Here is a 16,855-nt window from a genome sequence, read left to right as displayed (position 1 = left end):
ATATTCATTCAGCCGACCCCAATAAATTTTAAAAAAACTTTGACAACGATGAAAATCATTTAAATATTAAAAAAATAAAAATTCAAATCATTGGAAACAAGTGTTGTCTCAATATTGAATTGTCCAATTTTTTAGAGTGGGATCTAAGTCTTAGAAGACCGGAAATTCAAAATTTCCCTTTCAACGATCGTCCTAAATTTTCTGCCCGAGGAAGTAAATAAATACTATATGCTCCCGTGGGATCATATTATTTGCACATTTTCATGAGAATTTGTATGCGCATTATGAAAAGAATTTGGATGTTAGTCCATGAGGACCATGCATTACGACCGACGGATGTGAGAGAAGATAGATCTCTGCCGTTCAACACGTGCCAATATCAGATTCACTCTTATTTCTCTTTTTTTATCGAACGTTCTAGGATCTCCTAATGGTGTCGACATATCTAAGTCTGAAATCCTGCCACATCATCACCGAAGCGTACGGATTCGAATATTTCCCATTTCTCACTAATTTTAAGCCAACAGTATGAACCCATTATGTCATCATGCCTCGAGCACTAATGATTACAGTGGCCCTATTCCCTAGAGAAAATATCTAAGACGCCCATGCCGTATCAAAATGTTGATAACGTCTCCAAATGTTGCTTTGGCCAGAACCGCCACTCATTACTCATCCTTATTTCCTTTCTACCCTTCTCATTTGTTTACTACTGTTGCGACTTGCGAGTGTGCTGAAAACTCGAGGCTTGAAAGAATGAAAAGAGGAATAAATTTAGTTGATTTGAGAGAGAGAGAGAGAGAGAGAGAGAGAGAGAATGAATTTAGTTGAATTGGGCTTATGGAGAGAAACAGAGCGTTTCATTAGAAGAAGTGGGTCATCTAGTATGCTAGAGGTCTATGCATCACATGATCTTGGTTGAGAGGGAGAGATTTTTTTTGAATGGGTTCGAGTTCTTTTTGTTAGTTGGGGGAAGAATAAGCTTGATGTGGTATTTTTGAATGACACATCAAGAGAAAACAGTATTTTTGAGTAACATATCAAGAGAAAATTTGATTGGTTATGCAGTATGTGGTTCATAAACAAAGGCGTACGTTTTGGTAAGGTATAAAATTATTCAAACATTCAATACAATTCCACAATATCTATTTTCCGTTGGGGTGGAGAGAAAGATTTTGGTTATTAAAACACAAAATTATTCAAATATTCAATACGATTCTACAATATTTTTTTTTCATCCGGGGAGAGAGATTCTGGTTATTTCAACAAGCAGGATCCACAACGAACCAGGGTACATTTTGGTTATTTCAACACAATTGAAGGCTAATTACGTCATGGAAGGACATTTTTTGAAGTTTCACTGCTTTTAAGACCTTGATTTCAACGAGGAGAAACAAATCGCATACGCACAAGGCAACCAGGGATGCAATCTAGAGAGAGAGAGACAGCTCCATATTTATAGTGAGAGAGAGGGTCCACTGCACCACATTTATAGTGAGAAGATGAAATGATGAGGGTTGCGAGGCAGTTTTAGTGAGAGAAAATGAGGTATTGGGAGGTGGGGATCTCAGTTTGGTTGGGAGTGATTATGAGGAAGAGTTTTTGCAGGTTGGGAGAAATGGTGGAGGTTGCAGAAGGAATGTTTAGGGTTTCGTCATGGGCTTTGGGGTTGGCCGCTCGTCTTCGCTCCAGGTCCAGGTCTAGTTTTAGGGGCTCATCGGATATCAGGTACCACTCCTACACCACGTCTATGCATCGGTCTCATGATCAGTACAATTTTTTCTTGCATTCTAGGTGACTCACTAACTTGGTTGCACCCAAGAGTTCAGAGATCCTCTCTCTCTAAAATCTGGTAGATGAAGGCCTAGAGTTCTCTCTCAATGAAGGATAAGCAAATTAGATGGAAGGCGTGAGGCCTTTTCTCTCTTAAATCAGTTAGATGGAAGGTATAGAGTTTGCTTTCTCAATGAAAAATCAGTGAATTAGACGGGAGAGCCTTTTCTCTCTAAAAAAAATGAGTTTGATAGAAGGCCTATAGCTCTCACTCTCTTAAAATTAATAAATTAAATGGAAGGCTTAGAGCCTTCTCTCTCCCTACCTAAAAATCACTCAGATGGAAGGCCTAGAGACCTCTTTCTCTCTCAATAAAAGATCAGTGAATTAGATGGAAGGCCTAGAACTCCCTCCCTCTCTCTCTCTCTCTCTCTCAAATCAGTTAATAATTAGATGGAAGACCTTGAGCCCTTTCTCTTTTTGAACTCTCTCCCTCATCAGTTAATTAGAAGGAAAGTATGGAGCCCTCTCTCTTTTTGAACTCTCTATCTCATAAATTGGGTCCTCTCTCAAATTGGTAAATTAGGTGGAAGACATAGAGCCCTCTCTCTATCTCTGCTCCTCAGTTGTTTCATAGTGAATATCTGTTTGTTGATAACTTCAAATTGTTTTGTTGATGGCTTTAAATTGTGAGCCCCTTTATTTCCATGGATTATCTTGTGAATGATAAGATTTGAGAAGATGCCTCTCTCTCTCTTCTCTTGTGAATGATAATATTTGAGAAGATGCTTCTCTTTCTCTCTCTCTCACTCTCACTCATATGTCATGTCAACTCTGAATTATATTGCCTTTTTTGGAGATTGATGTGGAGATCTCACTCTCTACTTGATTACTAAGTGCAATTGAATTACAAGAACTATATTCAATGAATCTCTCTCTCTCTCTCTCTCTACCTGATTGCTTAGTGCAATTGAATTAGAAGATCTAGAGTCAATGGATGTCTCTCTCTTTCTCCACTCTACTTGATTACAATGTGCAATTGAATTAGATGCTTCTCATCTAGACTTAATGGCTTCATCTCTCTCTCACTCTCTCTCTCTCTCTCTCTCTCACACACACAGGGTTGGAAGTTTACTTTTCCTTTTGCTCTTTATCTCCCCACCCTTGCTTTTCAAGCCCCTTTATTTTCAATACAGTCTCTATAAGCATGACTGAGATTCTCTCTTTAATGTTCGGTAATCTCTTTAAATGGGCCTGATTACTCCTTTAAATTATTTCTAATCTCAAAGCGTTTTCTTGGTTTTGTTAATGAGATTCTCACATTTATTTTTCTCTCTTTCTCATTAACAAACTCAGCTTGAGAATAGATATTCATAGATCTAACAAAGCATTCTTCTTTTCTCGCTCTCTGCCCCATGACTGTTTCTCTATAAACATCTTTAATGCTTTCTCTTTCTAGAGTTCTCTCTGAACATCTTTTGGGGGTAATTGAGCCCATTTGTGGTTTCTCTAAAACGTTGTGTTCTATCTTTGGCGCCCATCAGTTCACTCTTGCCATTTCTTTAAACTCTCTCTCTGAAATGATTTTCTCTCTTGTAATATTCAGTAGACGAAGCTTCGTGGCTTTCAGAATTCATATTTCTGCAACCTGATTTCCATTCTAGGAGTTGATTTGCAAGTTTATTGCGTTGCCATGGCCGTCTTCCATTTCTATTTATGGAAAACGAGGTGGCATGGTTCTTGGCTTGACTGCTTTGGGTTAAATTTCTAACTGCATATAGCAAGTTTATGTTGAGGATGTACTTACTGGTTCAGTGGTTTTAATTCTAGTAAGACATGAGCATTAGGGCAGCCGTTCTCACCTCTTTATATCTCTCTCTAAAACACACATGGGGCTCTGAACTTACACAAGCGCATAGACACTGAGAAATGGATCACAACCTTCGGACCATCTCTCTCTGACAAAACACACAATGCACGCGTAGAGAGATGAGGAGGACAGAGAAGATTGATTAGCAGGTACAGGTTGCATCCGTTAAGTATTTCCTTATGCCTTATGCCTCTATTCAATTGCTCAACTCATTTATTACTGAGCTATTCATCATTTATAAATTTTTTAGTTAATTTTTTTTTTAAAATTTTTAGAGGATAAAGTTTCTATAAGGCCTAGGCTTTATGAAAACGAAATAAAACCTCACCTCAAATACTCCTCTGGAAAGTTCTTTCAGCAACATAAATATCTATGGTGGTTCTAAAATCAATTTCCAATTCCACAATAAAAATTCGAACTCAAAAAGTGGTAAAGCAAAATGGATATTTTAGATAATTTGTTACCATAGACATTCTTTTTAAAGCTTGAAATCGTAATTTTTGTCACAAACTTAATGTTCAATTCGAAATGATATGATGTAAAGGTTTTCCAAAGCTTGACTTACAATTTTTTATGAGTTATGACGTGAGGATTTACTCATGTTAATGGGGACCCTATCAAATAATTTTCCTTTAGTAAAATTCTTTTGGATAAAGTTTGTATAAGGCCTAGGGTTTAAACAACGACTTGGGTAGCGTGTATGATTGTTGTCGATTATGGTGCCGCTGCAAATCCCGCCATTATCATTGTCTTTCGTGAGCGGTGAAGATAGAATTGCTTTATTTGTGAGCAAAGGGTGGTTTCCTCACGTATGGACCTCTAGCCTATAGTGAATATCTTAATGATGGTTTTAAAATCAATTTTCAACACTGCTAATAAAATTTGAAATTAAAAAATAATACATATCTCATAAATTTATGAACACTTATTTTTTGAAATTAAAAAATAATACATATCTCATAAATTTATGAACACTTATTTTTAGGGCGAAATGAGCGGTCTAGATAATTTGTTACAATAAACACTATTTGTAGAGCTTGAAATCTCAATGTTTTTTTAACAACCATAATGTTCAAACCGAGATAATCAATGTAAAGGTTTTTCAATGCTTGAATTGCACGTATGAGGTGAGGTTTTACTTATTCTGATAGGGCTGCGATCCTATCAAACCATTTTCTTTTTTAAAACCCTTTGGATAAATGAATGTTTGTAACCTGAAAAGGGTGATGAGGCAGGGTAACTCGATCGAGTTTTGGACCACAACTAGAAGTTTGTCATCCTTTATGAGCTCGCTTTTATCTTTTTTCTTTTTCTTTTGCCAATGTGTGAGTTAGCTGTTGACCACACTTCCTCTAATGTTTGAGGCCATTTTATAGTTATTAAGATCATAGTGGACTACCCAAATCGATTAGTTAGATTGCCCGTTAGAGCTTTTGCCGTTTTGATTTAAAGCAAAAATTGAATTTGGTCGAAAGCCATTCAAAACTAATACTACTCCAATATTGGCTAATAAGACAATGGCTAATAGGACAAGCCGATTTGACCAGTCGGATCAGTTAAACAAAGTTGAGTATTTTTTGTTATATATTTAATTCTTTAAATTATTATTCCTAGTCTAACCAATTCAACCTACAATCTAAATGATTTTAATTAGAGTAGGCCCTTTATATGTTCGGTGGTCGGTCCAATCCCGGTAGTATTGGCTCTTTATTAGAGGTGCTACATCCCTTACCTCCGGCCTTCTTATAGATTTATCTTTGCATTATGGCAATTTGGTTTGGACCTTCCATATTATTTTCCTCTTTTTATTTTTTTCTTTTTTATTTCAAATTTCTATCAATTTTCAAAAACTCAAAATAGAGGTGAGTACTGAAATTCGTATCGAAAATCAACTTCCAAACATAGAGCTAGATCAATATATTTTGACATTTCCAGATTTTTATGATTTTTGGAACTCAGTACATGTGCCGAATAATCACCAAATTCGTGAAATTAGGGTTATTTGAAATGTTTTCATATGAAGTTTCCCAAAAATAAATGACTACAAGGAGTGTCCCTTTGTGTGTTGGAGGACTCCTTGGAGTTGGCAATTAGATTGGCAATACGGATAGATATTCAAGTTAATTTTATAAAGGTGAGGTGCACCTTAAAAGTAAAGGTTATTCCTGTGCTGAAAAACTCTCCAATTGAGCATCTTGCCCGATGTATGAATATGGCAAAAAAATATTTTAAAGTTCAATAAATAGTACCTTATTTGAACCCCGTGTATATAAATTTTCTCAATCTAAGGTATTTTTAGAGTTTTAAATTTCATGGTTAGGGTAAAAATAGATTTAAGGTGATGAGAAGGGTTTCCAGCGTCAGAACTGCATCTTTTCTGCATGGTTTAGCGGTTGTCTTTAATTGTTTATGGTGGATGGCTTCTATAAACCGCACCCATATAGTTTTTGCATAAGATATAGAATCAAATACTGATTTTGAAAGTATTAATTTTGGACAAGGAAGATATGCAATGAGTCGTGTTCAAATTTAAAGAAGGAAGAATTACCCACTTTTTTTTTTAAAAGGAAGATGGGCAATGAGTCGTGTTCAAATTTAAAGAATTTATTGAGGTATAGATCAAATCCTAATCAAGTTAAAAAAGAAGATTTGAATGGGGAATCTTGAGAATTTAATAAGTAAATTTAGATCAAATCATAATCAAGTTAAAAAAGAAGGTTTTAATGAGGAAATTTAGATCCATATCCTTTCCAATAGAAAGGAATTGGGATGGAGCCCCTTGGCCAAAAATAAAAAATAAAAAAATCTTGATTCTTCATTAAATGAAACTGGGCGGACTACCCAAGTCTCACCAGAAGCAAATCTGTGGGCTCTCTCTTTAAAATCATAATACGAGGAACCCAGGTGTATAAAGAGATGCACATGAAAGTAGTTCATGTAAGAGAATAATTATTGTGCTAATAAAGTTGAGATAGATTTTCACTTGTGCTTTCTAGCCCTAATTTGTCCTATTTTCTCTCTCTGGTGCTCTACAAGAGCACGGTACAATCTCTATTCCACAAGTTAGCATTAGACTCGCACACGTTGGGCCTCAGCCAGTAGGAAATTTCAAACCGGAAAGATTTTGGCCCATAAGCGATTCAACTGGGGTAAGTCGGACTGTTCAATCGTTCTAACCAGGCAAGTTTTGGGGAGTCAAAATTTTTTTAAAAAATAAAAAATGTAAAAATATTTAATATAATATAAAAAATATATATAAAGAATGATTGAATAAAGCACATCTACATGAAATTCAAAATGAATAAAAATAAATTTTAAAGAATCAATTTGTATTCAGAGTATTTTTAAATTTTTTTAAAAAAAATTGGAAAATGTAAAAATAACAATTAATGGACAAAACAATTTCCATTCTTTGCCATAAAAATCTCTCGTTTTTGGGTTTGAAAGGTATTCTATTGTATTTCAAAGGAATATACGTTTTTAATCTGGTTTTCCTAAGCTCTTAATAATCTTGATAGTGACAAGAAGGGGGTGTTCAATCGTGGGTTTGAGAGTTATCTAATACATTAGTAAGTGTGACATTTTGTCTATAATGAAAATTACACTTTCACATTTTAAAAAAATTGTCTGATACTTCTAGTTGGCTAACTCAATATTATTATTTTTATTTATTTCAAAATATAGCAGCACTGACCTCAGGTTTGAGCCGGGGGAGTAACGATTGCCCAAAGAGTACTAAGTTCTTTGTGAGTACACATGTATATGTTATATTTTGGAAATATTACCTTTTGCATCAACAAAGGGATTTTTAACATCCGTAACCATCATTTTTTGGAGGTGGTTATGTGTATATAAATGTATTTAACAAGCTCATATTCATTTTTTGGATTAAGATTTAACTCGCTGTCGAAAATTTTCTATAATAGGAGAGGAATTTTCTTCTTTATCTAAATCATGAACGAGGACTGGACTATCTTGGATGGGAAGATATGATAGGTCTTCTTTTCTCTTCTATTGAATTAGCCGGTTGGTCATTTATTTTCTATCGTTTCTTGCAAATGAAATTTATATGAAAAATTCTTCATTCGCTTTCTTGCATTTACTATTTTGCATTGCGCAACCTCTCTTTTACACCCTATCACCAACTAACTCTTTCTCAATACACTAAATTTGATTTACACACTTGCGGAGTACGTGCATGAAGCTAGCAATTCATCAAATATCTAGGACTATTGTTTAACTTTGATCTCATAAAAGTAGGATTTTTGTCAAATTTCCCCTCTTAAAAACGAGGTAACAGTGATTGACATGCGTAAGGCATTATGATCCTATGTGGTGCGTGTATGACATGTAAGACAAACCTAATGGCTCTATCAACGTAAACAAATATTATTATTATTTTTGACAAAGGTAAAAAATGGCAAACATTTCATAACTACTCATTTGGGTAAATGAATTTCATCACTCAAAGCAACGAAAATATCAATGGAACCGCTATTTCATCAAATGCTTGTTCTCACAAAGGTAATGATTAGTTGCATCCAATATAGTTCATTCTCCCGCATCAGCCTTATGTCCATCTACTCCCGCGAATAAAAATCAATTTAGAAGTATTTTTAGGACCAAAATTTTTGGGATGTAACATTTTGCCAACTTCAATAAAAATATGGGAAAATTATATATTATCCCAAAATCAACTTTGAAGACTTCTTACCCCCATGCTATTAGTATCACACTCTAGACCTTAATACTATTTTTTTTTTTTGCATTTATCCCGTAATCAACAAGTTAAAATGTTTAAGATTAAAATATCGTGTTCCTCACTCTCTCTATGCTTAAAATGTTAGAAAGTCTTTCGGGCTCTTTTTTTTCTGTAATTTATTTTTTAATAACGATACAAAAGCCATATTGTATAGTATATGTGAAATCTCATGTAGTTGGACGTGAGGCAATGCCATATGCTAGGATCTATTTTAGAGCTTTTATAGGATGTTACATTGGAGGGGAAACCCAGTGATATGTTTAGATTTCGGATAAGAATTGTTTTTCTATATTATCAATGTACAACATTATTTAATTTTTAAATTTCTTATTATCAAATTGTAAGAATGCTTGGATGACATTTCATTATGTGAGCCATTAGTGCACTAATGATAGGTTTAACTCGTTACGTAAGATTAACAGTTCGGTGACAACTTGTTAATCCAAATTAACTGCACTTGAGGGAGTTTTGGTATGGAACGTTAAGTCTCTTGTGTGATTTAAAGACAGATTTGAGTAAATTGTTTATCGATTTTTAATTAAGACTAACACGAACTCTTTTTTACCAAAGTCTCTATCTATTGAAACCCACTTTCTCTCTCCACTTGGCCTATCTCTTTCTCTTTACGGGCCCCCAAACTTCTCTCTCTATGGAAATATGAGAATTTGAGAAATGGGTTCCCTTTATTTTTGACAAGAGTAATAGATTTTATTAAGATAAAAAGAGATTACAATGAAAACTAAAATAAAGAAGATACGGTCAAAGGGACCAAAGAGATGCCTTTCGTAACCAAGTCATCTGCAACGGAGTTATCTTCGCTATAAACTTAAGAAAAGGTAAATCTGCTGCCTAAAGATAAATCCTTAACTTTATGCGACAAAGAGCACAGCCACTAAGCAGGTCTTGACAAACCTGTACACCAATTGATGACATTGTGATAATCACCTTCGATGACCACATTGTTTTGGAAGCCCATGTTTTTAAATATCACCAGTCCTCGTAATAATCCTGCCAATTCAGCATGATTAGCAGTCGCTAAAGCACAAGGGCGTGCATAGCAAAATATGACTTGACATGCGCTATCTCGACATACTCCCCCCACGCCTGATTCCCATGGGTTCTCAATAGATGAGCCATCAAATTTCAATTTCATAGAACCCACAGATGGCGGTTTCTACGTTGATAAATCTTTGCATAATTAATTTGTTCAAGTTATTATCAACATCATGTCTAGAAGTACCCCAACCTTCCTTTGTACCTTTAAACCAACTCCAAGTGCGAAACACAATCTATTTTTAAGTTCCTCCATACTTGTACCCACACCATCAAAAGTCTTTCTATTCCTTTCAAGTCATAATTCCCATAGTAGGGTGCCTCTTAAGATATCCCATAACAAACTACCTATCTTTAGAACCGCACATATCTTCAAATTGCTCATCCATACTGTAACTGACTGTGGCATGAGCATAATAATTCTTACTTTTTGCATTGCCCAACACCATAACTTATAAGTATATGGGCAATGTAAAAATAAGTGATCAACACTCTCTTCATCTTTTAAGACAACCATTGACAAGAATCTTTCATCCTTTTATTAAATTGTCAACCGTTAGAACTTTTTTCCGAGATAATATCCAAATAAACACTTGTACCTTGTGATGAATTCTCCATTTCCAAATCTCCTTTAGATTTGATTGGTTCCATCTAATGCATCATGAAACAGTAAGTCGTATGCAGATTTCACATGATAGAGGCCACCCATTTCTAACTCCCATACACCCTCATCGCTAGCATGAGTTGAAAGATGATAACTTTCCAAATTTCTGAGTAAATCTACATATTGTTCATCCGCAATGTGGGGTATACACTGATATATGCAATTGATGTTCCAAACAACAGGAGACCCATCTACAACTCCTACTTCATTTATGTTAGCCGTTGGATTTGCACTTCTACTAAACAAATTTGGATAGAGACATTTAAAATGTGAGCCACTGGATTTTCACTTCTACTAAAACAAATTTGGACACAGACGTTTTAATGGTAAGTCTAAAGCCCACATTGAGTGCCAGAATAACGCTCTATCCCCTTTTCTAACGGCCCGTATGGAGTTAGCCAGAAAGAAGCACCGCATTGATGATATACCATTCCAAACATAGAACTGATCACCAGTATGTCCCTCTGCAATAATAGAGTGGCAAACATCCCGCCCAAATTTAGACTCAAGAATGTCCTTCAGTCCACCACCATTTTGCTAGCCATGCTTGGTTTATCGACTTCAATTTCCTGATACCCATACCTCCATCATTTTTAGGTGTACACACTATGTCCCAACTAATTAAGTGATATTTATTCACATCTTTATCCGTACCTCCATTTCTCATCAATTGCTTCACTTGGTTGATAATATCACCAGGCACGTTTAATAATGACATCCGATAAATATCACCATGCCCGTTTAATAATGACATCCGATAAATTGGTAGACTAGATAAAGATGCTTTTATTAAAGTGACTCTTCCTCCAAAAAAAATATAAGTGTTTTAATTTCCAAATTTTTATTAGCATGTTTTACCATTGTGTCCCAAAGGGGAAAACGTCTGCGTCTTGCATTTTCCATCATTTGAGCTAGATACATCTCCATCTTACGCTTCATAATTTGAGCTGGATACGAAACTACCCCTTCTCGGCGGCCAACACCAATAACTAAAGTCTTTACAAAATTAACCTTTTGTCCCTCGCAAATCACAGCACTCGAGAAGAAATCTTCTGATATTTATAATTCCGTTCACATTTGCTTTACAAAATAATAAAGTATCATCAACATACTAATGATAAAAAATAATTGGCCCCTCATCCGCTACTTGAAAACCAGAGAAATGGGCTGTCTCTCAAGATGAGAATTGGAGAGTGGGTTGCTCTCTATACGAGAAATTGAGAGATAGGTTTTCGGTTGAGAAGGCAAACGACGGAAATTTGGTAAGAGAACCGGAAAAAGATAGGGAATTAATAGAGGGAGAGAATCTAAGGAGAGAATTTTAAGGGCGTTCAAGGAGATGGGAAGAGGTATAAAAGGGAGTAAAAAAAGGGTTTAATAAATAATAATTTGTTAGTTTTGGGAAGACAGAGACAACTAGGTTGAAGAAAACCAGGGGTCATGGACAAGAATTCATTCCAGTGGGCTCCTCGACGCATAAAAAAGAGTTAGAGAGAGAATAGATTTAGATAGATAGAGTAGTTTTGAAAGAGAGATAGAGAGAAGGCGGGTAGAGAGAGAGAGAAAATGTGGGTTTCACTAGAGAGACTTAGGTAGAGAGAAATAGATAGTTAGGGTATAGAGGGAGAGAGGGACACACGATCACTAAATAAGGGGAATAGAGAGGAAAATGACATTTTAATTTTAAACCTTTAAACTTGTTGACTGGGGTAATACAAGAAAAAATAGTATTGGGGTTTAGGGTGAGATAGTCAGAGTATTAGGGATAGGAAGTCTTCAAAGTTGATTTTGGGGTTATCTATAATTTTCCCAAATTTTAATAAGGGTGGCAATGAACCTGGACCGGATAGGTGGACCCGACTTGGGTCTGGGTATAGGTCTAAAAATTGGACCATTGGGTTGAGTCTGGGTCCAAATCTTGGGCCCAAATACTATTCGGGTCCAGGTTTGGGTAGACCTGACCCGAATAGTGTTGATATTTAAATAATATTTACTAAATATTTAAATATACAGATTTTTTTATTTTTTGGGTGGGGTCCAAGTTTGGGTCTAGGTTCGGGTCCTATAGTATTTTTTTGGGTCTCGGTCTAGCTTTGGCCACCCCTAATTTCCAAATCGCATTCTCTATGGGTTTGAAAGTGATAATGTCTCAAGATGGAATAGAGACCGTCCAATTTTTGAAGGGTGAGATATAAGTTTTTGAAATTTCAAAAATCAAAATTCTTTCTTTTGACAGTAATCGTCGTTTTAGGTAGTTTCTAGACTTTTAAATCGGAAATATCTTCCCAAGCAAGTCTAAGACCTAAGGGAGTAACTGTACGGTTTATGCTTCTACCAGAATACTATACACTTTCTTAATTATACATTATTCACAGGTTTGAAATAGTTAAATTGTTTATCATTTAAAAATATGAACTTTGGAAAAATTATTTACTCTTTTATACTCTTGAAGCAAGGTAGAAAGATCGATAAGAATAAAGTAACATGGATTTTATTGGACGAATTAATTTTATGGTTTTTTGCCTCACATGTTTAATAAAGTAACATGAATTTTATAGGACGAATTAATTTTATGGTTTTTTGCATCACATGTTTCAGCAACCATGGGGTGGAATGGGTAGCTTACCTGGAGAAAATTCATGTTTTAGCAACTAATCGTAGTGAAATAGGGAGTTTGCGTCAATAAAATTCATGCACTAGTTCCTCATATAATCATCACTTTATATTAAATAGTTTCTCACATAACCATATAGCCATAATATATCAATGTTTATATAGTTTCTCACGTAACCATATAACCATAATATATCAATGTTTACATTAGCTTCTTCATTCACTCTAATCCCTCAGTATAATATCATCAATCTAACTACCCCATAATCGTCACATATTATAATATAATATTATCAATCTTATCACCTGCATAATTATCATATATCAAACTTTGCATTAAGTTCTTCATTTCTAAATTCTATTCTAATACCTTAATCACGTAATATCAAGAGGAAGTGACTGATATCTAGTGGGAGGATGTGTACCCAATACTAAGTATGAAGGCGGAAGGGCCTCATATGTAGTGGAAGAGATGTGTGCCTAATACTAAGTATCAAGGAGGAAGGGCTCAAATATAGTGGGAGAGGATGTATACCAATAGAGAGTGAAACGGTAGTAGGAGGATATGTGCCGAATAGAGGGTATGTACTTGAAGGACCGCTACCGCTACGATGTGTATCCAGAGGATGTGTACTTGAAGCAGCACTACGCTCATATGTATAAGAGGATGTGGCCAAGTGGAATGGAAAGCTAAGGATGTGAAGCAAGTGGAGTGAGAGGATGTGAGTGATATGTATAAGATGATGTGGCCAAGTGGAATGGAAAGCCAAGGGTGTGAAACAAGCCGAGTGAGAGGATGTGAGTTGGGCAAGCAGACTGAGAGGATGTGAGCTGAGCCAGACGGACGAAGTGGCCAAAAAAAACTATCCGAGATAAATCTGCAAATTTAAACTCACGACTTAGAAAAAAACAAAAAGTTTATGACATGTTTAAACTATATTCTAAACTGTCCAATAAAAAATAACCAATATCCTAGGATGAGCAATGCAAAGATGGGAGTATTCATCTTAAAATTTAAAGAAGTAGGAGGGAAAATTCTAAACTGTCCAATAAAAAATAACCAATATCCTAGAATAAGCTATGCAAAGATAAATAAAGATGGGAGTATTCATCTGCAAATTTAAAGAAGTGGGAGGGAAAATTTAAATGCTTTCGTGCTCCGTTTGATACCTTTCACAAAACCCAACTTTGAGGATTCCAAAAGTTTTGGAAGAGAAATGATCCTATAGGACCTTTTTTTACCCATGTGTGTAGGGTTCCAAAAGATCATCATTAAATTTGATACGGATATATAGAACAGTCAAGTTTTACATCCATATGATAACTTTTTTAGAAATCCGTACCAATTTTAATTGTGATCCTTTGAAGTCCTAAACATAGAGGAAGTCCTCTAAAATCATTACTCTTTTAGGATGCATCCTTCGTCAATTCTAAAAAACGGTTTTTACCAATCCAGTACTCTTTTTTTGAAAAGCCTATACTCGTATGATTCCTAGTACTCGTATATAAATATGAGTACCCCTTTCATGATTCAGTTTTTAGATTGATTTTTTACCTAATCTTTTAGATATATATCTATTCCTGCATTATTAAGCGAACGACGTACGGATGGACAAGTGTAAAAATAAAAAGTGTAGAGATAATGTAGGGCCAAATGACTTTAAATATGCGTTTGGGTGCGCATTGTGTGAACATATTGTTTAAATGGGCCTTAGAGACGGGCATTCACACAATAGAGATAAATACTATTGAATATATATAAAAAAGAAAAAGAAGGGTTGTATTTCCTTACTCTCTTAGGGAGAACTAAGCTTTATTTACCGTATCTTCACCAAAACTAAAAAAAATACTCTTTATCAAAACTAAAAAAAATATTCAAAAAAAAAGAAGAAAAAGTAATAGTTACCATTTTGTAAAAAACATGTGAGAGAGAGGAGAAGAAAAAAAAAATTTATTGTTCACCAGAACCACATAACCAAAAAAAATATTAAAAAAGAAGAATAGCTACCATTTTTCATGTGAGAGAGAGGAGAGATAAAAATACGTCCAGTAAGAGACGGGAGGAGAGAGAAAAATATATAAGAGATAAGATGGCTTCCTTAAAAAAAATCTCTCTAGTTTTAGAGACGTATTTTTTAAAAGTTGCATTTCCTTGCTATGAGTTTTTAAAATCCAAACCGGTAAAAGACACACTCAGATAAGTTGTATCTCCTTGCTATTTTTAAAATCCAAACCGGTAAAAGACACACTCAGATGACAACCAAATGAATAAGAAAGTTGAGAGATATGATATATATATATATATATGAAAGAATATGAGATTTAAGAAAGATAAATATGAGAGATATTTTAGGGAGAGAAAAAGTAAAAATAAATGAGAAAGAGATATGACATGAAAAAAAATGTATGAGAGAGAGGGGAAAGAAAAATACTTCGAAAGAGAGAATGATTTTCTAAAAATCTCTCTATATAACATTTTCAAAATGTGCATCCGTTTTTAAAATCCAAACTGCCCAAAAAAACCCACTAGATAAATATCAAAACTCTTTTCTCTTATTTATTTTCTATTTTTTATTTCCTCTCTCTGTCATTTTCTCTTCCAATAGTCGAAGTTTTAACTCAATAGGAAGCTATGAATTCTTTTAACTCTCTTCCAATTTTCTAATTTAGAAGGAAACTCTTCCAATAGTCGAAGTTTTAAATCAATAGAAAGCTCTGAATTCTTTTAACTCTCTTCCAATTTTCTAATTAAAAAAAAAAAAATTACTATTAATTGAAATCTGAAGTTTGAAAATTGTAGTTGAAATGGTATTTGGCATAAAACATTTATACCGGGGATCTATGAAGTACTACTCATATTATATTCAAAGCGTGAGGCATAATCACACATCAATAAAATAAGTAATAAAAAAAGGCATCTTCTACAAAAATAAAATGACAGGTCTATGATATTTTTTAATATTTTTTCCATAATATACAAATTTTATGACCATACTTTTAAAAACTCAAATTCTTTTAAACTATAGGCGATATCAAATATAGTCATATATTAAAATTTACAATTAAAAATAAAAAGAATTAATAAACCAATTTAACATGAGGATGTTCAATGAATATCATAATTATATGTTTTTAATTATATATATTCCAATATATATTTATTTATTTTTACAATTTCATTAAAATTAATATAATAATTCATGTATTATCATTTTCAGAGGTGAATTTTCATATTATGAAAAGTAATTTTCACATGGTGAAGTAAAGATATTTGTGAGAAGAGGAAAGTTGAAAAGGTTTCCGATGAAAAAGAAGACATATGGATTTAACGTGAAAAAGACTATTTTAATGACATTGGTTATTATATCAAATGGATTTAACATAAATCAGAAAAAGAATTCGAGGGATATCATTATTATACTAGTGAATTCAAGTATACTTACCATTAGTCTCCTCCAATGTTCCAAGTTAAAATTAAAAAACTCTTTCAATTTTTTACTTCGAAAAAAAAAATATTACCATTAACTCTTATCCAAGTTTAAATAGATATTGAACTCTATAATTTTGTTTTTGAAGATGATCTTAAACTTTAAAGTTTGAAACTTAAAATTAAAATGATTTTAGTATAAAGTATTTATACATGGGCATCTATCACAACCTATTCACATTCCAAGTATGGGCCTAATCACACATATATAACTTATGTAATAGAAAGGGCACCTTTTACGAAATAACATGCCAAATGCATGTTATTTTTTAATATTTATTTCAAAGTATATAAATTTAAAATTAAGATAATAATTTAAATTATTGTCATTAACTATTTTTATAGTAATATTAGAATCAATATTATAATGAATATTAAAACAACTATGTTAATATAATTAGAATCATAGATAATATTATGAATATGTTTTTATATATAATGCACTTTTTCATTGGGAAATCATGTAATTATTTAGGTGATCGTTTAACGTATATCAATATACTATTCCATCTCATATTTACGAAATTATTTATATAAATGCTTGAAACATAGCTACATACTCTTGATTACATATTTACATAATTATTTATGTGATTGTTAAATTTCATTTCTACGTACAATGCATGTGATCCC

General features: G+C 33.8%; 1 long non-coding RNA gene across 2 annotated transcripts; it reads left to right on the top strand.

The window, feature by feature from the left end:
* Positions 1-1,485: 1,485 nt before the first annotated feature.
* Positions 1,486-5,951, top strand: LOC148781104 (uncharacterized). Of its 2 annotated transcripts, none has more exons than XR_016061729.1 (2): positions 1,486-1,728; positions 3,686-5,951. It is a non-coding gene; the product is annotated as an uncharacterized LOC148781104 (long non-coding RNA). The 2 variants fall into 2 exon arrangements; XR_016061728.1 differs by lacking the exon at positions 3,686-5,951 and adding an exon at positions 3,380-3,624.
* Positions 5,952-16,855: the final 10,904 nt, after the last annotated feature.

The sequence above is a fragment of the Amborella trichopoda genome, chromosome 8 (genome assembly GCF_054954075.1).
Source record: "Amborella trichopoda isolate Santa Cruz 75 chromosome 8, AtrichopodaSantaCruz75HAP2 v2.0, whole genome shotgun sequence".
Taxonomy (NCBI): Eukaryota; Viridiplantae; Streptophyta; class Magnoliopsida; order Amborellales; family Amborellaceae; genus Amborella; species Amborella trichopoda.
This window is presented reverse-complemented; position numbering and strand designations above follow the sequence as displayed.